The sequence below is a fragment of the Meles meles genome, chromosome 7 (assembly GCF_922984935.1).
Source record: "Meles meles chromosome 7, mMelMel3.1 paternal haplotype, whole genome shotgun sequence".
Lineage (NCBI taxonomy): Eukaryota > Metazoa > Chordata > Mammalia > Carnivora > Mustelidae > Meles > Meles meles.
The window spans coordinates 112,521,496-112,543,905 of record NC_060072.1 but is presented as its reverse complement, the minus strand read 5'-3'; the positions used below and the strand labels follow the sequence as shown (position 1 = coordinate 112,543,905).

Sequence of the window (22,410 nt, the reverse complement as noted above, 5' to 3'; positions counted from 1 at the left end):
ACTGCATCTTGTTTTTTAGAATTGAATGATTACGACTCCGTGGCAAAATACTTTCTGTGTATTAAGTCCTTTCCTTGCCAGACTACCCTTCCCATTCCTCTCCACCCCTCCCTCGAAAAAAAGCTTTGTTATTGGCCTAGCTCTGTGATCAACTACTTAGAGTTTTCATTGTTATTAAGATTCCTTTCAAGGGAAAGGTGAAATATTGTTAAAAGGTAAACAGAAGGCAGAACTATTGGGTCCCTGCAGCACTGTTCAGCGGTTCTCGGCCCGCTGCGTGTTGGAACACCTGGGGAACTTTAAAAAAATACTGATGCCTGGGTCCCATCCCCAGAGATTCTGACTTAATTGGTCTGGGACACAGCCTAAGCCGTGGGCTTTTTAGAAGCTCTGAGGTGATGCTAATGAACTAAGTTTGCAATCCACCATTCCAATTGATTAGGATGACATTTTTCCAGTTGAATTTGATAATTAAGCCTCTCAAAGAAGCTCCTGCTGTAGGGCACAGTATATAATTGTTGTGAATGCCTAGAAGCTACAAGCTAAAACAGATGGCAGGGATTTAGCTGCCCAAAGGGCTCAGAATGAAGGTGATGTTTCAGATGTGGGTGGGAGCAAGCATCTGTCTTAGAATAGGTTCTGTCATTAACTGAGATGTTCTGATTTCTATTCCAGGGCAAGGGGAGAAAGAGATGTGTGCCTTTGCAAGTCTGTAGGGTGAAAGTCATGGCTCCCAGTAAATTTATAGGCTTTACGTCTATTGGTACTAACCAGGGTCACATGTGTAAATCTTCCACCCACTGCAAGGAGAATGGACGCAGAGGGAAGAGGAGGGATTTAGAATGCAGTGGTCACTCTAAAGAAGGGAGAAACAATAATAAGATCACCTAGGAATTACAAAGTCTTATTCTTCTCAGGCTGAAAACCCTTCCCAAGGGCTTGAACTCCTAAGCTTGAGGGGAATCCGAAAATCTTAGGTTCCCTGAAAATTCAGGCACCAGGGCAAGCTCAGCTCTGCAAGTACCACTGCATACTGGAGGGCAAACCTTGCAGGAGGGTCTTCCAATGCTCACATGCTAATGTTATCTCATGAATATTCACAAGTTCTGTGAAGCAGGTGGGAGGCAGAAACTACACAGCAATACCTTAGGTCCTCAAGGAGATTCTGGGCATGAGAAGTTCAAATTTTAAATACCTTATTAAGTATCATTTACCAGCCTGGAGTCAGAAACTCACCCATCATGGCTGTCTTTTGTTCCTGCTTTAATTTTGGTTAGAAAAAATTTTACGGCCTCCTTGAGGGATAGGTATGAAAGTACTATATCTTCTGAAACCCTCAGCAAGCCTCATTCATCATATAAAAAGGCAAGAGAACTCAGATTCTGTTTAAAGATCATACAAGCTACCTGATGTGGATCACAAAGCCTAATGTGCCAGGGCCACTGAGGGAGTAACTGGGAGGTACTTCCTGACCACAGAAACACCACAGCTCTCTCCCACACTGCTACACAGGATTATTTGTATGCCTGCATTCTCAGGCTCTGACCTCCACAAGTCCTTCCCTGATACCTCTCTCCAAGCAGCCCAAGACAATTGTAACCACCTCCATCCTGCCCTTTAGTCATTGTTTTTCTAGTCTGTGCACAGCCATACACACAACACTATTTTGTTCCCTCTTGGAGTCCACTTGATCCCCCCGAGACAATGCCTTCCCTTACCCGCCATGGGCCTCCCCCAGGCTTCCTCCAGCATTCACTTGGCAAGTCAGGCTATAGGCATGCTTAACCTTGCCTGCTCTTAGCTCTCTCCCCTGAACTAGAGCTACTTTCGACTAATTCCACATAAGGGATGGCTCCCAGTGGCTTATGCTACCTCAAACCCAAGACCCTCTTCCAACAGACCACCTCAGAGCTGATTCTAGAAGACCTTTTTATCCCAGGTGTGTCGATACAAGAATGTGAGTCAGAGTCACAACTTTTGTTCCTCCTACGCTGTACTGCTCTTTTGAGATTGAACAAAACCTTTAATAAAGTATTTTGAATACTACAAAACAAAACTTCAGAACTTAAAAAAAAGCACACACTAGAATTCCATGCATAGCTATATACTGTATGAATCCATTTACATGACATTCTGGAAAAGACAAAAAAAAAAAAAAATAGCAATTACCAGGAACTAGAGGTGTGGGGGAGAAGTTGACTACAAAGGGAGAAGTTGACTACAAAGGGGAACAAGGAGAGCTTGAGGATAATAGAGCTATTTTACAGTGGCATATATTTGTTAAAAGCCAGAACTTTACACTAAAAAGAGTACATTTTTATTTTTATTTTTTTTTAAGATTTTATTTATTTATTTGACAGAGAGAGATCATAAGTAGGCAAAGAGGCAGGCAGAGAGAGTGAGAAGGAAGCAGGCTCCCTGCAGAGCAGAGAGCTGGACATGGGACTCGATCCAGGACCCTGAGATCATGACCTGAGCCGAAAGCAGCGGCTTAAACCACTGAGCCACCCAGGCGCCGGAAAGAGTACATTTTTAATATGTAAATTATATCTCCATAAACCTGATTGGGGGGAGGGGAACTCCTTGGATAAATTCAGGGTCCATAAAAAGAAATTCACTCACTTGAGGAAGTAAATGATCAAACAAACACATAGATATGTGTTTATTTTGACAGCAATCAAAAGTGCAAATTATAACACTGTGTCTTTTATTTTTTGCTAATGATTAACGAATTTTAAAAACTGGGGCACCTGGGTGGCTCAGTTGGTTAAAGGTCTGCCTTCATTTCTGGTCATGATCCTGGAGTCCCTTAATCTCCCTGCTCAGCCTGTTGTCAGCTTCTCCCTCTGTTCCTCCTCCCTACTCATGTGCTCTCACTCTCTCTCTCTCTCTGGCTCACTCTCAAATAAATAAATATAAAATCTTAAAAAAAGAAAAACAATAACATAATGCCATTGAGGGGGCAATAAGATTGCATTGCTTATTGTGTGTTGCAGTGTAAATTGGTAAAATTAGCGGGGGGGATGGAAGACGATAGTATATAGGAAAAGTTCTAAAAGTACTATATCCTGGAATTTTTCTCAAAACAGTTTTTAAATAAATATTTTTAAAATTCCAAATGCATGAAAGATACCCTCTAGTGTGCTACCATAATAAAAAAAAAATAGAAATAGCTGAAATGTCCAACATTGGAGGAATAGTGAAAAAATTCATGGTACATCAACACAATGGAATATTTTGCCTTCATAACAAAAGCTTAAATCCGGAGACAAGTAGAAAGAAACATGGAAGAGATTTATGATTAAATGGATGACAAAATATAAAATAGCAAGCATTCCATGTCTGTAGTGTTGTTGTTGTTGTTGTTTTTTAAGATTTTATTTATTTATTTGACAGAGAGAGTGACAGCCAAGAGAGGGAACACAAGCAGGGAGAGTGGAAGAGGGAGAAGCAGGCTTCCCACAGAGCAGGGAGGCCAATGCAGTGCTCCAGCCCACCTGGGATCATGACCTGAGCCAAAGGCAGACACCCAATGACTGAGCCACCCAGGTGTCCCTCATGTTTGTAATTTAAAATAATCTGTGTGGACCTGGAAGCCAAAAGTCCTCACGTGCAAGTTACTGTGCTAAACTGATGTACTATAGATGATTTTTAAAATTTAAAAATTCATTTGCTGTTATACATTGCCATTTCATTAATAAAGAACTCTCAAGGGGCACCTGGGTGGCTCAGTGGGTTAAAGCCTATGCCTTCGGCTCAGGTCATGATCCCAGGGTTCTGGGATCAAGCCCCAAATGGGCTCTCTGCTCAGCAGGGAGCCTGCTTCCTCCTCTCTCTCTGCCTGCCTCTCTGCCTACTTGTGGTCTCTGTCTGTCAAATAAATAAATAAAATCTTAAAAAAAAAAAAAAAGAACTCTCAAACCTTCAAGATTGAAAGAAGTAAATGTGGAGGAGAAAAGAAATCCCAGAAATTATAAATATTACAATGTAAAATGTTGTTTTCTTGGCCCTAGAAACCAGAGAAATAATGAGAGTCACAATTATGTTGAATAAGCTCAAGCTGTATGGATTTTTGTTTATTCTTGTTATGAGCTAATGTCAGTTTTGGTAAATTCCTTGCTTATGGCAAGCAGTTTGTCAATATCTGATAATTGACTGACTAATTAGGTCTTTTAGTTTTGTTTTTCACCATCTCAAACCTAGAAAAACCTGGGGCTGCCTGGGTGGCTCAGTGGGTTAAAGCCTCTGCCTTTGGCTCAGGTCATGGTCTCAGGGTCCGAGGATGGAGCCCCACATCAGGCTCTCTGCTCAGCAGGAGCCTAAATTTTATTTATTTATTTGTCTATCAAATAAATAAATAAAATATTTTTAAAAAAAGAAAAACCTGAATTTATCTCTGAAGCAGCATCAGAAATCTTAGTACAAATAACACTTTCTCCTTTTCTATATATCGTGAGATGACTTTAATTTTTCCAGCATAGTGAACACCATCTTTGGGCTTCCCTCCCCCCCATCATTAAAACAATTATAAGATCATTTTAAAGAGTGTCTGTTTGGCTTAGTTGGTAGAGCATGCAAGTCTTGATCTTGGGGTTGTGAGTGCGAACCCCACATTGGGTGTAGAGATTACTTAAAATTTTTAAAAAAGAATTATAAGCTAATTTTAATTAGGTCATAGCTCTGAAGAGAAAGACAAGGTGTAACATGGATAGAGATCTGGAGAAATTTTCTTAGAAACTTGCCTAATGTAGATGTTTGAATGATGGAGCTGTTTTATTTGAGGTGAGGAGAGTAGGGGCAAAAAGAAAACCAACAACTTAAAAAACCTGCTCTTTTGGGGCGCCTGGGTGGCTCAATCGGTTGTGTCTGCCTTTGACTCAGGTTGTGATCGGGTTCCCCGCTCCACTGGGAGTCTGCTTTTCCCTTTCCCTCTGCCCCTCCCCCTGCTCATGCTTTTATATGTGCACTCTCTCTCTCTCTCTCAAATAAATAAAATCTTTAAAAAGAAAGAAGGAAAGAAAGAAAGGAAGGAAGGAAGAAAGAAAAAAGGAAAGGAAGGAAGGAAGGAAGGGAAGGATGAAAGGAAGGAAGGAAGGAAGAGAAAACCTGCTCTTTCTCTTCTAGGCTCTAGCACCTTCAGACCAAATGGCCTAGTGTATCATTTCTGCCTCCCCACCTTAACCTTTGGTTTGCTGTATAACCTAAAGATAGACATTTAGTGTCTCTGTGCCTCATTTCCATATCCTTAAGAGGAATGAAAATTTCTGTCTCTTCCTTTTCCAAAGGCAGGTTGGGTGGAAGATTTAGATTGTGTGCATATTTATGTACCCCCTCTGTTCTTTTTCCCAAGGGTATCTGCATTTTCTGATAGGCCTTCCACAGACAGGACTTCAGGACACAGGTGGAGGACAGAGATATGAGGGAAACCTCCCTAAACAAAACTCTGTGTGTGTGTGTGTGTGTGTGTGAGAAAGAGAACAAAGGATGGAGGGAGAGAGAGATTGTACTTGAATCAAGTCAGAAGCAATAATCTTTGGACTAAAAAAAGAATCGATTTGTTGAACTAACCCTACAGAGATAATAATTTTCATTTTTAGGGAGAGAACATTAATATGTATTAAGCACATACTCCAGGCCACTGCCTTCATGTACATTATTTCCATCAACCCTCAACGACTCTGTGAAATAAGCATTATTTTTCCCATTTTTCTGATTTAGAAGGAATTACTGCAATTCGGAGACATTAATGTAACCAGGGTTTTATGCAGAAAAGTGGGGATTTGAGTTCATTTTGCTCTCAGGACAAAACCTGCTCTCTTATGCCTCCATGTCAGACAGACTTGGGTCAAGATTCTGACTGTGGGTGGCATTCATTAGCTGTGTAACCTTGGGCAAGTTTTTTAACATCTCTAAAGTTCAATTACCTTGTATTAAAATAGGGATAACAATGACACAAAACTAGGTTCTTAAGAAGTTTAGCTCATACCTTTGGGGGTTTTTTGTGGTTGCAAACAACAGAGATAGACTTTAGGGCTAACTTTGGGGAGCGGTGGAAGAAATTATTGGAAGAGGATGAATTAGCTAACATAAATGAATGAAAAGTATACTACCAGATCTTGCCAAGGATGAGGACTAGGACTGCTAAGTGGATCTAGAGAGTAGAGAGAGAACCAGTTTCCTTCTTCAGGATATTCACAAGGGGATGTATCAGCTTAGGTCAATTTCAGTTCTTGTGTCTTTCTGCTTAACACTGAAATTCTAAGAAGAGAAGTCAGCCTGGCCTTGACTGGGTTGTGTGCTGTCTACCTCACAGGTGAATAAGATGCCCACAGGCCTGCATGCAGCAGGGAAAGGAAATTCCCACAGAAGATGTAGGTGTTGTTCCCCGAGGGAGGGCCTGGGTGCTGAGTAGGCACAAGTCGGTGATACCCACCATGGAACTGATCCAGGACCCGGCACAGAGGAAGAGCTCTGTGAATGCTTGCTGCTGGTGTTCTCATGTCACTTTCTGTAAGATAGCAGTTCCAGATCAGCAAATCATGGTATAATAGTACATCCTGAAATCTACTTCAGTGTTCTCCGTATGTGTGCTATGTTATAGCACATGTAGAAGATGGTATTTGACCAGTACCCTGGGGTGAACTGACAAGGTACTCCTGCAGGAAGAGTCTAGATGGAAGGCTCTGGCCACTGCTGGTCCTATTGGGCAGCCCTGAGAGCTGAGGGCATCACATTGTGGCACCCATTAGTGACACACTGGTAACAAGGCTTAAGCTTATATAATAGAGCTTTCAAACTCCCTGCCATTATTACCTAGTCTCAACTCAGCTTGCACCACCTTTCCTCCTCCCAATTTTTTTTGAAGATTTTATTTATTAATTTGAGAGAGAGAGAGAGAGCGAGAGCATGAGAAGGGGGAGGTCAGAGGGCAGAGGGCAGAGCAGACTCCTCACCGAGCAGGGAGCCCCAAGCAGGGCTTGATCCCAGGACTCCAGGATCAAGACCTGAGCTGGGGGCAGTCACCCAGGCGCCCCTCTTCCTCCCAAATTTCTCATGAGGCTTCCCAGTAGGCAGGCAGGAGTTGAAGTCAATAGTGGTGACCCACAGCCATCTTCTGTCCCCACTCCTTCCTTAGGGCTTTCACTGTCAGGAATTCAAGATTTGCAGAAAATCAAAGTAACTTCTCTTCTAGATAAGGTTAAGGATATCTGGCCTAAGGGGCCTAAACTATCTTAGAGATTTTATTTTGCTGAAGCCAATGATTTTGCCATGATATACTCTCTGAGGGACTGCACTGAGGCACGCTGCAGCTTTTGTTGAAGCAAATAGGCTGGGTTTCCAAGCAGGACAAGATGCTGGCCATACAAAACATGGCCACGATTGTGGAGGCAGCCAGAGCATGCAAAGACCGTGTAAAGTTGAAAACATGTGGATGCCCTTCTCATTCCTTTTTCTCTTTTTTTTTGTGGGGGAGGGGGTGAGGAGGAGGCTGTTGTTTTTATTTTTTCTCATTACAAAAGTATGTTCCATAGTCCATTCTTTCCCAAAATGAAAAAGCACAAATAAGCAAAAAGAAGAGAATCTCATACCCTACCCATCCCTTGCTTCACTTAGATGTTAACATGTTAATATTTATCCTTTCAAATTAGATATCTATATCTATAGATATCGATATCTGTGTGTGTGTGTGTGTGTGTGTGTACAGACATATAATTTTTTGGTAAATTTTTCTTAGATGCGGCTACATATGAAGAAATCAGTCCAGAAAAATCCTGTTAGCAATATTTGCCACGTTTCTAGAGACTTTTAAGAACTTGGTCTGAGTTGGATTAGAGAAGAGCCTTCTTGCATTAGGACTCTAGGAAACTCTATTTTGATGATGATTACAATGTGGTAACCATAGATGTTATTTTGCAGCAACTTTAGTGATTAGAGATTTCTTCTATAGACTATAGATTAGTCTGTAGACTATAGATATGAGATTTCTTCTATAGACTATACTGGTTTCAGTTTGCTTACACGTACATAGAATTTCTGACTGCAGAGTGTATGTACCAATAAGTTGGGGCAAACACTTCTTAATTTTTTGACATTGTATTATGGAAAATTGATGCAAAAAGATCTGTAATTTTTCAAGTTGTGTTTAAACTTTTTCCTAGCATGGTGAAACTTGCAAATCGGGAGTTAGTTATATTTAATTAGTTAAAAGATTTCTAACTTTTTTAAACCCCACTGTGAAATGTTAGCCTAGGGATAAACTCCGGAACCGAGGATGTATTCCAGTTCTTGGACATCCCAATCTATGATTCCCTTTTCTCCAGAAGACTGGGTTGTTTCAAACCAGTCTTTGGTATAGAAGAGGAGAGGAGCAAGGACATCGAGTTTTTCATCTCATGTCTTCCTAGGTCTGTATGACAATGCATGTAGCCCAGGAATCAAAATTGTACCAAACCGTCCTCTTCTTCCCTCTTGACTGTCTTATCCTTTAGAGAGAGAAGAAAGCATTCCTAGTCTGTCCGGCATCCTAGGAGACTTTATGCTACACATAGCTTGGGATTTCCCTGGAGATACCTTCAAGGTAAATACCTCCTGGAGTCATGATGAACTGAACTAGCAGTGGTAATGGGTGTGATATTTGGACTACAGAATCTCTCCACAGCTAGTGTTTCAGTCAGCATTTTTTGCATTGCCAGTGATAGAAAGCTGACAAAATTTGATTTATGTTTTAAAAAAAAGGGTGGGGGGAGCATTTACTCTTTCATATAACTGGCTTCCCATGAAATTTGATTCAGGGCTCACAGACGTGACCAAATCCAACTTTGCCTCTCTCCATTTCTCAACTCCACTCCTTCAGGTTTGCTCCTCCTGCAGGCAAAGTCCACCTCATGGCCCCAGATGGCTGCCAGCAGCTTCCAGTGCTACCTGCATCCCACTTCAAGTCCAGAGAAGCATTGTGATTAATTCCAGCCAAACTACACTGAAAATGGGGAGAGGTAAATTCTTCCATGGGAAATTAGGCTGTTGATGGCTGGAGAAAAGGACTTTATGTAGAGACAACCACAAAACAGAAAGCTAAAGGACATGAAAGCTAAGCAGGAGCTGAGAGTCACGTTGAGTGGACTGGTGAACTGCTCAGTACTGGAGGATGGGCTGCCAGCTTGGCCTGTCTTGGATTTGTCCCCGTCACAGAATTGGGTCTTGTTGAAGAAGCACAAGCTGATTTTAATATTAGCCTGTACTAATTGGTGGCTGATACATTTTACAGCTGAAAAATTTTCTATGCATGGGTTTATCACCCATTTCAAAGCTATAGTGTATAGATTCATGTGTTATTTTGAGCCATCTGTTCCACTACCTTTTTTATTGGTTCAGGTAAAACGACACTGAGTTTATCTGAGCTCTGATCATTTGAACAAATTCTACTCTGATTTTTCTATCATGTTTCAGGGATTTGGGAGAAGGGTGGTTAAATGGAGGAAAAGGGAAACACTCAGTTTCCTGTTTAATTTCAGGGCACTTGGAAGGAAAAATATATATTTACCACTTTTTTCTTTTAAGATTTTTTATTTATTTATCTGACAGAGATCACAAGTAGGCAGAAAGGCAGGCAAAGAGAGAGGAAGGGAAGCAGGCTCCCCGCCAGCACAGAGCCCGATGAGGGGTTCTATCCCAGGACCCCGGGATCATGACCTGAGCCAAAGGCAGAGGCTTCAACCCACTGAGCCATCCAGGTGCCCCTATATTTACCACTTTGATAGGTAAAAATACACTATAATAATTGAAACAACGAGATGTTCTTCATCTGTTCAATTGACAAGGATTACAAAAGAAGAGAAATGCCCAGGATTGGTGAAGGTTCAGAGAAATAGCCCCTTCATAGCTTGTTGGTGGGAAAGTAACTGGTGTAAACTTCCTGAAGGACAACTTGCCAATATATATGGAATATTTAAAAATGTGCATGACCTTTGACCAAGGAATTGTGTCTCTAGAAATACTAGGAAATAATCATAGCATATATAAACATTTATATATGTGGATAATCTTTGAGGTTACATATATAATGGAAAATTAGAAATAATCTTTATGACTAAAAAGAAAATCTTGGTTAAATAACTTAAAGTATACCCATTTAAAGTGCCGTCACTTAAAGTCATGTATTAGAATAATATTTATTGGAATGGGAAAATTCCTAGTCTATTATTATGAAGAAAGTAGACTGCAGAGCAGTTTGATTAAATTTTGTTTAAAAGATACATACAAAAAAGACATGCACACATACACAAAGAAAATATGGAAAAAATACATGGAAATAGTAACAGTGATAACCTGTTAAGGGTAATGAGTAATTTTAATTTTTTGTAATTTTCTGTATTAAAAGTTTTTAAAAAATGAACATGTATTACTTTTGAAATCAGAATTTTTTTCTTTCTTTTTTTTTTTAAGATTTTATTTATTTATTTGACAGAGATCACAAGTAGAAAGAGAGGCAGGCAGAGAGAGATAGAGGAGGAAGCAGTCTCCCCGCTGAGCAGAGAGCCTGATGTGGGGCTCGATCCCAGGACCCTGGGATCATGACCCGAGCTGAAGGCAGAGGCTTTAACCCACTGAGCCACCCAGGTGCCCCTCAGAATTTTTTTTTCTTAAAAGTAAGACAGAATTTTTAAAAAAGTAAGACAGAAGACACCATAATTCTTTGGCCAAATTATGGGTTGATATTATCCCCCATACTGTTTGGTACATGTTCTGTTATTTCTGGGTACCCTCCATTTTTCCATCTTCCTCCCCAAAAAGATGCCATCTCCCCCACCCTACCCTCTCCCAGAAGCCTGCCCAGTGCTCTTCATCCTCCTCTAAAGGACATGCTTTCCGACATGAGCTTGCAGTCAGCCTGGGAATGGAATCCTGTCACACTTTAAGGAGTTTGGGCTGACCCATTCCTCACCAAATGAATTTGATTTTTATCACCCTCTCCACTTGGAGAGTGCAGACTTCATGTGCGATCAGTCAGGATAACCCCACACAACCCGACAGTCCTTTGCTCATGGTAGGCGCCCACTAAATGTTAGAGTGCATAAAGGAAACACTTAGATAAATAGAGGCATTTTTGAGCTCTCTGGGGATAAGACAAGACAGGAGAGCAGTGCGAGTGAAAATTAACTGGACTGACTAGTCCTGGGCCAGGCAGAGATGGAAACAGAAGCATTGCCTTCAGAATTATCAGGCTTAGTCTTCTTAATGACATTAAAAGTTTACTGGCTCCCACATCATTTTGCCAGGTTGTTCACCCCTGTGAGGATTTCTGCAGTTTATTTTTATTTTTTTTTTTAAGATTTTATTTATTTATTTGACAGACAGAGATTTCAAGCAGACAGAGAGGCAGGCAGAGAGAGAGGAGGAAGCAGGCTCCCCGCGGAGCAGAGAACCCGATGCGGGGCTCGTTCCCAGGACCCTGAGATCATGACCTGAGCCAAAGGCAGCGGCTCAATCCACTGAGCCACCCAGGCGCCCCGGATTTGTAAAAAGAATGAGATCATTAGCCCAGCTTACATTTTCAGGGCTGTGTTACAAGTGTCAGCGGAGCAGGGTACTTTACTAAACAGCAACTAGGGGAACTTCCTAGAATCTGTGAGCAGCAGCAGCCCTGCACATAGAAATCCCTTCCTCCTGGGCGGGAGTGGGGGGGTGGTGTTGGGGGTGCTGATTGTATCTCCAGGTCCTTCAGGCAGTGGTGGGGGATGCGGGCAGTTTTTGTTGCCCTTTGCTATTGAATTTGCCAGGTGTGTCAAAGGCATAATCTCAGAGACAGAATATAAACACGGCAGTAGAGAGAAAAGCTTAGTGCTTCTCACGCCTTGTAGAAGCCTTCCTTGACTTGTTTTCCACCCACTGTCAGTACTGGTGCCGTTCTCCCTGGATTCCATGGTGGGGGGTTTGCTGTTATTTGTTCCCGTGTTGCTTATAATTGCTCTCTACTGGTTATATGTGAAAAGATTGTGTTCACTCAGGGAACAGGGATTTCAATGGGAAGAAAAGGACAACTTGGAAAACCAGACTTCATTATTGAACACCCTTGTCACCATAGTTAAACTGGTCAGCATTTCTGAGCTGTAGTTTTCTCCTCATTGCAGACAAACTGCTCTTAACCTTCCTGACATGGTTGTTTTGAAGCTGAAATGGTATTATAGGTATAGACATGTAAAAAATGATATAAGTGTATCACATTATCTTTTGAATGGAATGCTGTAGATTCTTTTTTTTTTTTTAAAGATTTTATTTATTTATTTGACAGAGAGAGATCACAAGCAGGCAGAGAGGCAGGCAGAGAGAGAGAGAGAGAGGAGGAAGCAGGCCCCCGCTGAGCAGAGAGCCCGATGCGGGACTCAATCCCAGGACCCCGGGACCATGACCTGAGCCAAAGGCAGAGGCCTAACCACTGATCCACCCAGGCGCCCCAGAACGCTGTAGATTCTTAAGAAATAAGAGATGTATGGCACTATGGGTTTGTGAAGGTAGAAATGATAGTTAGACCTCAACTGTGTGTACTTGGGCAAATCAGCTTCTCTAAGGCTCATTTTCTCTCCATAAAACAGGAATAATAATAGCACTTCATAGAGTTCATGTGATGGTGAAATGAAATGATACATACAGAGCATTTCCCAATAGTACTTAGCACATAGTAAGCATTTAATGAATGTAAGCAGCTGCTGCTGCTGTAAATGAATGAGAGAGAAAACTATATTAATCAAAATTGCATACTGGGGCAGAAACTCAGGGTTATGGTGGCACTGAGTAGAAATGGGAGCTCTATAAGCTCATAGCTTCTGTTAATCAACCTGGGAGTTCATGGAGAAACTAGACTTTCTAGAACCACTGAATAATAGTTGGAAGATGAGTTGGGGGTGGGGTGGGGCGTGGATAGTGGAGCTATTAGAAAAGTATCCCGGGCGCCTGGGTGGCTCAGTGGGTTAGGCCGCTGCCTTCGGCTCGGGTCATGATCTCAGGGTCCTGGGATCGAGTCCCATATCGGGCTCTCTGCTCGGCAGCGAGCCTGCTTCCCTCTCTCTCTCTGCCTGCCTCTCTGTCTACTTGTGATCTCTCTCTGTCAAATAAATAAATGAAATCTTTAAAAAAAAAATCTTTAAAAAAAAAAGAAAAGTATCCCTAACACCTCATATAATTTGGAAGAAGGTTGAGTGGATGTAGGTTGAGCAGATGATGGAAGATCAAAAAGTTCTGAAAAATAAAGGTGGAGTTGGTTTGGTGGCCAAAATGTTGGTCTAGCTGCTGGTATAAAGCTCTAAAATTGAGCAGAGTAGGCCCCCAAGGGTAGTTTTCAACCCTTGAATTTGACGTGTAGTGTGACTAAAAGCATAATTGGCCATGAATAGTTGAATGGTATGCCAGATACTTAAGATAGTGCTTCAGCCACTCTAATGAGGACTGCCCAGTGAGCCGTGTTGCTAAAAGTATGGATTCTGGACGCTTCAACAGGTGCAGTAATTACGAACTGAAACTTTTATACTGTGGAGGAAGAGAAGGAAGAAGAAAAGGTGACTCTTTTAAGAGTAGAAATTATTAGATATTTGTAGGGGGAGTAGAGAGTCAGGGTGTTCACCACACATAAGAAAAGTGCTTTGCTTTAAGAGAGGAGGGACAAAGAATATTGAATGTGTCTTTACACAAGATGGGGTCTACACTGTCTGTCTAAAGGATCTGGTTTCAGAAAGTGTACTTACAACCAACGTGTTTTAAGATGGGGGAGCATACCAAAAATTGAAGAATATATGTAAATACTGTCAATCCCATGCAAAGGATTATAGGACCACAAAATATGAAAGGACCATCAGAGATCATGTCTAGTCCAATATTGTCATTGGATTAGATGAGGAAACTGAGGCCGAGAGATATAGGGTAACTGACCCAAAGTCACACATACATATCTGGTTCAATTCTCTCCATATCTTGTTTCAGCTCTCTTACCCCAAAATTTGAGGAGCCCCTAATCTCGTTGTTTCCCGTCTGGATGAGATCAGGAAGAAAATTCTGGTTTTGTTTTGTGGTGGCTTCTGAGGGAAACAAACAAGTTCCCTTTAAACGCATCCTCTCTTCTCCCCATCTGGCAGGTTTGATATGCCCACCGTGTTTTTCCATTGGCCATTTTGTGTGGTTTCTTGCGCCCTTCCAAGATTCCCAACCAATCAACTCCTCCCTTTCTCACTTGGGCTGGGCTTTGAGGAATGTACCATATGGACCGTGCGGGGGGATAGAGAGGAGGAAGGGAGTGGCTACAGTCTATTTCTTTACTTTTTGCATGTACCATTGAGATTCTGGCAAAGCCTGAGCCTGCAGGTAGCAACAGCGCCCTGAGGACGGGAACCACGTGCCAGTTTCAGAGGCACACTTAGATCTGTCGCCCCCGAGGCTGGGGTGCTATGGCCAGGGCTGAAGGGCCGCAGCCCCCGCCCTCCCATGTGCCCGCCCAGCCACCGGCGGCGGCGCCGCTGCTTCAGCTGCCGCCGCTGCTGTTGCCCGCGCGGACGCTGCGGCTGGCGCGCAAGGGCTGCGGCGCTGCGGGGCTGCGGGCCCGGAGCGGGGCTCGGCGGCCCGGGCCGGCCAGGAGACGCCGGCGCCGGGGGACACACCAGCATGAGGCGGAGGTGAGGACTGGGGTTTGAGACCTAGACCGGCCCCAACCGTTCCGTGGGGGCCGCATCCCACCCGCGTCCTGAGCGCAGGGTTTCCGGGGCCCCCAAGGGTGACTCCAGAGCAGGCGAGAGCAGCGACCAGACCTGTGGCTGAAGACCTTACCCGGGGCAGCCGGGAGGGCTCGGGACCCGCCGTGGGCGTTTGGCGCCTCCTTCTGGCGGCCCCTTCGAGCCCTTTTCCTAGCGGGGCGGCGGAATGGACGAGGAAGCCCCTCCTCGCGCTTCCCCAGCCCTCCCGGCCCCTGTCCTTGACCTCCAGGAGTTGGATGTTCGGTCAAGTGCGGCCGCGCGTGCCCAGGAGTTCCAGGGGAGGCTGGCACTGGGGGAAGCCAGGGGATCGGGGAGGCTTCCAGCGTCTTGTGGGAGTGGGAGGGAGAGTCGCTGGGACTGAGTGTTCTGAGGAAGCTTTGGGGGCGGGGGCGAAGATCTCTTATCTTAACCCGGGAGGGGGTTCTCGAGGCTTGGGGATGGGGTGCATATTGCCCTGGCGCCCAGGCCCAGCCTCCGGGCCATTGGCCTTCCACTCGAGCTGGGGTATGGGGTATGGGATTCCTCTGTTGCACCGTGGCCAGGCAAGCGCTGGCTTCCAGGGGTAGGTCCTGTCTTGATCTGGAGTCTAACAGAGGCTGAGTGTGGGTTGCTGGGTCGCTCTGGGCAGGTGGCCATGAGAACCATGAAGTGCTTTTGCCTTTTGTTTTCTTTTTTTTTTTTTTTTTTAAGATTTTATTTATTTATTTGACAGACAGAAATCACAAGTAGGCAGGGAGACAGTCAGAGAGAGAGGAGGAAGCAGGCTCTCCACGGAGCAGAGAGCCCGATGTGGGGCTGGATCCCAGAACCCTGGGATCATGACCTGAGCCGAAAGCAGAGGCTTTAACCCACTGAGCCACCCAGGCGCCCCTGCCTTTTGTTTTCTTAGGGTAGTGGTGGACTGGGTGAAATAATCGCAGACACATACGTCACTTATCTATGAGCCATCCCCCCTTGCCTAACTGCCTTACAAGGTGATAGTGTTATTGGAGGTCTGTGTGGTACACTGTAAATTCCTAGTTTAAAAACCACCTCGAGGAGCCCTTACTCACATCAGAGACTTGCCTTGTGTTAGCAGAAAGCCAGACGTAGTGATAGCCTTTGCAGGTTCTGGCATGGTTGGTAAACTAGTCATCACAATTGTTTGTTGGGCCCCTCAGGCAAGGCCTCTACCTCATCCCATTAAGGGGCATGGATTAGCCCTATGTCTTGGCTGGTTTTTTTCTCTGGAGGTTTAATTCAGGGAAAGTGTTTCCAAGAATGCATGCAGATCACAGTTACTTTCTTTTAATGTTGGTGTTTAACACAGACATTAATTAAGGTTAACCTGAAGTGCGTTAATGCAGAGAATTGTGAGAAGTGTCTTTTTAAAATAAGGCTTATTATTACTTTATTCTTTTTCAGTGGGTTGTAGATGGAGAGAATGACATTTAAACATCAGAACATCAGTATTTGGTCCCATTTGACAGTTTGCTGTGTGGACAATCATGTAGGATGATGGTTTGTACCCCAAGGGTGAGAATGAATTGGGTTTTATAGTGAGAAAGATATCTTATTTTGCATTGTTGCTGCCAGCAGAGAGGCTTTGCCCTCTCATTACCTGGCCACACAGATGCCAATTCATTATTGTGGTTGCTTTCTCCCCGTGAGCACATCTGTAAAGAGCCTAGAAGAGGATAGTATACATTCTGGGTTTGATTGTCAAATGTACTCTCAGGTCAGAAATTTGGCTCAGATTGTTTTAGCCCTTAGTGAATTCTTACTGTGTTCTATGTTTTAAACATTTTTGAGCTTTTTTTGATAGTATATTAAATAACTGCAGTTAATTCCAGAATTATAGGAAAAACATGGTTTGAGTATTCCTCTTGCAAAGAATCTTTAGGAATGTGGACCTGGTTCCTAACCAGTTTACAGATAAGGAACTAGCGTTTGGTAGGACCCTAAGTCGAAGGAGTGAGAGCAAGGCTGGCACTCAAATCTGGGCTGTCAGATCTCGAAGTGTGTGCTCTTAAATCCCAAGCTTTAGTGGTGACTAAAGGGCAGATGTCAGTCTCTAACTCTTGTTGCTGGTGCCTCCCTGGGGCCTGATGCGCTGTGATTGTACTGGGCCTTTATTTTTCATTGACGTAAAGTTTTCACACCCTGGAATTTTTCTTGAGCCAGGGGCATTCTTCTAGCCAGGTGTAGGGTCGTTACTTTAGAAAAAATATTCAGAGCCGAAAAGGCATCTATATTTGGAGAGTAGGAAGTACTTAATAAGACCAGAAGTTAAGAATAGGGACAGAGAGAATCAAGGTGGTTTGTGGGCAGGAAATTTGTGATTTTCTAACCCCGGGGATATCTTTAGTACCCAGGCTTTTTAAACTTAGTCGTTGAAATTGTAAACTTGGAGACAGAGCAGCACTGGGCTAAAGTCTGTGTAGTAAGGCTCTCAGTTTCTCGGTTAGAAGGCAAAGTTGAAATTCTGATTCCTTTCCAGGCTTTAGCTTCTACAAATAATGCAGTAAGTTATGGGAATGATGGGGATATTGTTTGGAAATTCACCTAAACTCCTTGTGGACTTCCCCTTCCTTTCATGCTTCCCTCCCCCATCTTCAGTTCCACTTTTTCAGAATTCAGCTCTGATCCTGTGGAGTTGGGTGGAATGGTGGAGGGTGTCAGGCTCTGTGATGCTTGGGATATACCAGTGGATAGAACATCCCTACCCCCGTGGGCTCTGCTGTATGTGACTTGCTGTTGTCATGGGTTGGGCTTTAGCTGTCTTTGGATAAAAACTGGGGAGGGAGGACAGGAAAACCATCACCACAAACCCTGCAATTCATTGACTTGTCATTGTGGGGTCAGAATTTCACAGAGAAAACTGCCAACTGCCACAATTTATAGAAATTGAAAAATGGTGATAATCAGATTACAGAAGGGGTGTGAAGTAGGACTGTTGGTTTGTACCTTGCTGAAAGGGAGAAGAAAGGCAGGAATTTCTGGTAAGTATTAAGTTTTGTGGTAAGAACAACTGGGTCTCCCTGCATCCCTCTTGCATGGCTTGCTCAGTGTCTATCACAAGAAGGGAGAAATGAGCATGTCTTGGTGTGTGAATGGAAGCCAGCAAAGGAATCTTTCTGCATTAGATAAGTCTAGAGGTCTGTTTAATTGTATCTCCAATGAAGGATCTGGTTTGGTTAACTCTGGAAGGAGAGAGACAGCAAGTGGTTAACTAGTAGCTTTTATTGACTTCTTTACTATTTTAAATAATAACTAAAAGGCAGAGTGAAACTTTAGTCCCAGCCTTGTCCTCTCTTCTTCCCTGCTTCTTTTCTGTTGTTGATTTACATAAGTATGGAGGAAGGCTGAGTTTGGGGAGGTCTTCTCTATGTCAGTGTTGGAACCTGAGAAGAGAGGAGGGGCAGAGTAATCATCCAAGGGAAGATCAAGAGTAGTAATACTTCTAGCTTCTGTAGCCCCTCTGGATTACACAACAAACCTTCAGCACAGACTGCTCCCAGCCTACAAAACTCTGACTTGTGAAGGTCCCAGCTGCACTCTTCCCTGTCTTCCCCAAGCTTCATCCATCTTCACAACCAAAGCTGCCTTTGATTGAGAATTGTTGGATTTGTGACTGGAAAAGGAAAAGAAGCGGGGAGAGTAACACAAGGATGATAATGACGTTAGCACTGGTAGCAGCAGACACTTAGAGACAATTGACTATGTACCAGGCTCTGCGTGGATGAACTCATTCAGTCCTCACAGCAGCCGTGGAGGGTAGGTGCTGTTCAGTCCGGGCTTACAGCATGAAGAATTCAAGGCCCAGGGAGTAGTGACTTACTGAGTGTCTCACTTAGAAAGTGGTGGAGATGGACTTCGGACTTAGGTATTTGGTTCCAGATTTTGCTCTCATGGACTAGTTAAGGGCAGCTGACTTGGGTGGACTTGTACCTGAAAGAGTTTTCTCTGTCCTGAAGGTCACCTTTCCTCTCTTACAATCTCCCTTCCATTTTTACATTTAACCCCCTCTTTATTGATCTGAAATGCTATAGGAGAGATGCATTTAGGTTAAGTGGCATATTCCTTTAAAATTGGGACAGAGACAGAGAAGGTAATTCTGAAGCATGTAGAGGGGCCTAGGTAGGCTTCCAAAAAGGATACCTAAGACAGTGTACAGAGTCTTCAGGGGCCCAGAGGCTGGACCATGGGACCTAGAAAGAGTACTGATTTTAGCACTGCTCCCAGAAAAGATGAGGAACCTTTCCTTTCCCTCCTCTACCTTTTTGCTTGGCATGGGTTGCTGATTCCCAGGACCTAGAACGTGAGCAAATCCTCTCATTGCCCTAGCTCAACTACTTTATGGATGATTTTAGTTTCATTTTCTTACCTAATTGAATAAACTAGTCTTGGGTCCTCACCATGTTTGGAACAGAACCTTTTACCCAGTTTGGTCATAACTGGTCAGGGTCATTTATTTCCCCGTGAAAAAGGAAAAGGGAAGTATTGTGACTAGTGGCAAGGACATGTGTCATTTTGTTTCCAAACAGGTTTTTCTCAAAACCAGACTTGCAGAGGAAGGGGGAAAACAATCAACCTCTGCCTTTGGCATTTTAAGCATCTTTAGACAAGTAAGTCCTGTGGACAGTGGGGTAGTAATACTTACTGAGTGTTACTGTGGGCCAGATACTGTGCCAAATGCTTTAATACACACACATCATATCTAGTCTTCAGGTAGACACTCCTATTTTATCATAGGAAAAATGTTCCAGAGAGGGTAAGGTCCATAAACCCAGTAAGTTGTAGAGGCTTGATGACTCTGAATCACCTCGTTGTAAGGAGCGAAAGGAAGAGAAAGACAGTATTGGGCAGGGGAAAGAAATTCACAAGATGGCAACATGAATCAGCCCCCGGTATTTACTGTATACCTCAATGTACAGTAGGTGTACTGGGTAGGGCACCAAGAAGCCTGTGGACTCCATCCACCCTCGGGGAGCCAGGGAACAAAGAAGTTTCAGAACCTAAGAGTTTTAGGTTACACGCTGGGACTTGGTTTTAGTATGGATTTATGGAGTGAGTACTATATAATAAAGCAAGTGCCAGTGCCAGGTATTAAAACAATGTCTACCTCCGAGAGGTCACCAATGTTGTGTGTCCATTAATCTGGACAAGGCAAGCTGACATGAATCCAGAAAACCATAGTGTGTTATGATGAGTGACTTCACTGGCCAGGGAGCCCTGCACATGGAGTGATGGGAAAAATTTTATACTTACTGCAAAATATTTCTTCTTTTTTTGTTCACTTTGTTTTGTTCATTTCGTGCACATAAGATTGAGAATTTCTGTAATTTACCCACCCCTGTGGCTATTGTTTCTGGAATGTTTGTGTTTTAGCAAACAGAGGATCTCTTTGCAGGTCCTCTCTGAGGACCAGCCCTACACCTTGGTTGCAGGAAAGGCTGGGGCCACCTCCCTTTCCTGCAGGTTGCCCTTAGATCCATCACTACTGCAGATCTGTTGGGTTTGGTGCACTTGTCCTTCATAATCACTGCTCACTTGGAGGTATAGGGCTCCAACAGACCAGTAGCCCTTGCTAAAAGAGCATATTGCTGGGCTGTGCCCTTTCCCGGTGTTCTAACAGGGGTGAGAGCAGTTCTGGGCATGAAGATGCTTTACCAATGCTTTGGGAATTAGATCAGACCATGTTACCACTGTGGCTCCTTTCTAACTCTAAGACCACATTACTGTGCCAGCAGTGACCTGGGCGCCCAGTGGTAGCCTTGTAGTTATTGGTATCCACCAGCCCTCCTACTCCTCCATCTTTCTTCCATATCTTCTTGTCATGTGCTATATTTGAAAGCTGATATATTGTGGAAAAGCCCTAATGGAGCTTCTTATTGCTTGATATGCTTAATGAGATTGTTTTTGTTTGTGTTTTAATCTTTTTTTTTTAATATTTTTATTTATTTGACAGAGAGAAATCACAACTAGGCAGAGAGGCAGGCAGAGAGAGAGGAAGAAGCAGGCTCCCTGCTGAGCAGAGAGCCCGATGCGGGGCTCGATCCCAGGACCCTGGAATCATGACCCGAGCTGAAGGCAGAGGCTTTAATCCACTGAGCCACCCAGGCGCCCCTGTGTTTTAATCTTTTATAAGGCCTTTGGATCACTATGATCAGGTCCATTCAAGTAGAAAGTATGTACGTCTCCTGGACATTGAGTTGACTCAGTTTGGTAATAACACTTAGGATCCTTTACATGCTGCTCATGAAAAGTTCTCTCTGTCCATGACCAGTGGCTCCAGAGAAGGGTTCATGAGTTTAAAGGTATCCGTTCCATTAGGCATAGTTGATGTATGGAAATTGTATTGACCTCCAAAATATAATAGTGTGTGTCTGTACTTCTTAGCTTTAAATTTAATTCTTCACAGTAAAGGAATTTTGCAACAGAATTCTCTCTCTAGGAATTTAAAATTTTACTTTTTCTGTGTACAACTTTTTCAGGCAGTCTGATCTTCCACCATTGGTGGAAATGACTGCATCACTTACCTGCTGGGACCCTCCCCAACCCCAGTATGCATACAGCTGCAGAGCCACGGAAGTTACTGGGCTCTGCCTTTACAGGTTCCCAGGCCTATCACCCCGGCTTGTTGGTGTGACAGACAGAACCAGATGCTGTTATGGCCATCAGTCTGGGCGTATCCTGGCACTGCCTGGATGGCCAGCTTTGGCTTATGCAGTATTCAGTTGCACACCAGGATTCATCTGGACCATCTCTGTCTGTGCTGCCTCACTCAGCTCCATGCACACTTTCTTTCATGCTTGTCTCCAGGTTATTTCTGCAGGCTTTCATGAGGCCCAAATGCTTGGCCAAAGGCGATAGGCAAGAAAATGCAAGGTGAAGTGTAGATCGTTCCTGGCTAGTGGGCCAAGGGCTTTTGGCTAAAAACCTTGCATACACTGAAGTATGGGACAAGTGGGAAAGGAACAAATATATTAGGAGTCTACTTCATAAAAACACTTGATGACATCATCTCCTTTGATTCTTAAACAACAGTTAAGTATATGGTGCCCACTTAACAGGTTGGGAAACATGAGACCCAGGGAAGTGAGATGACTTGCCTGATCGATATCTCTCATTTGGTGAATGGTGGAGCTAAATTAGATTAAAAAGACCAAAATGTGGAGTGGTTAAGATCATGAACACTGGAGGGGCACCTGGGTGGCCCAGTCAGTTAAGCATTTGCCATCAGCCCAAGTCATGATCCCGGGGTCCTGGGAACGAGCCCCACATTGGGCTCTCTGCTCAGTGGGGAGTTTCCCTCTCTCTCTCTCCCTCTTCCTGCCACTCTGCCTACTTGTGCTATCTCTCTCTGTCAAATAAATCTTAAAAAAAAAAAAAAATGAACATTGGAACTAGACTGTTCTACAACATTTACTAGGGTGTGTGACTTGACTGTATACTTTAACCTCCTTGGGCCTCAGTTTCTTCATCTGTGCAGGGGCACAACAATCCTATTCACTTTGGTCGTAAGCATGTGGAATTCTGCCAGGTACCTATTGAGCACCCTACTTATTAGCTGTACTGTTAGTGACTGTTGCTTATGAAACTTGGAGCTAAATACTGAGACACTGGGTTTCTTCTCCTCCAGGAACAGAGCATGTGTGGGTTCATGCTTAATATCAAAGTACCCTCAAATTCC

The 22,410-nt window shown here is 43.7% G+C and overlaps 1 protein-coding gene across 7 annotated transcripts in view; it reads left to right on the top strand.

Moving 5' to 3' along the window:
- Positions 1-14,520: 14,520 nt before the first annotated feature.
- MICAL3 (microtubule associated monooxygenase, calponin and LIM domain containing 3) overlaps positions 14,521-22,410 on the top strand; it is a 195,359-nt gene continuing 187,469 nt past the window's right edge. For all 7 annotated transcript variants that reach the window (XM_046011560.1, XM_046011559.1, XM_046011558.1 and 4 more), the window contains exon 1: positions 14,521-14,657. The gene's annotated coding sequence lies outside the window, so the exon portion shown is untranslated. The remainder of the gene's footprint in view (positions 14,658-22,410) is intronic.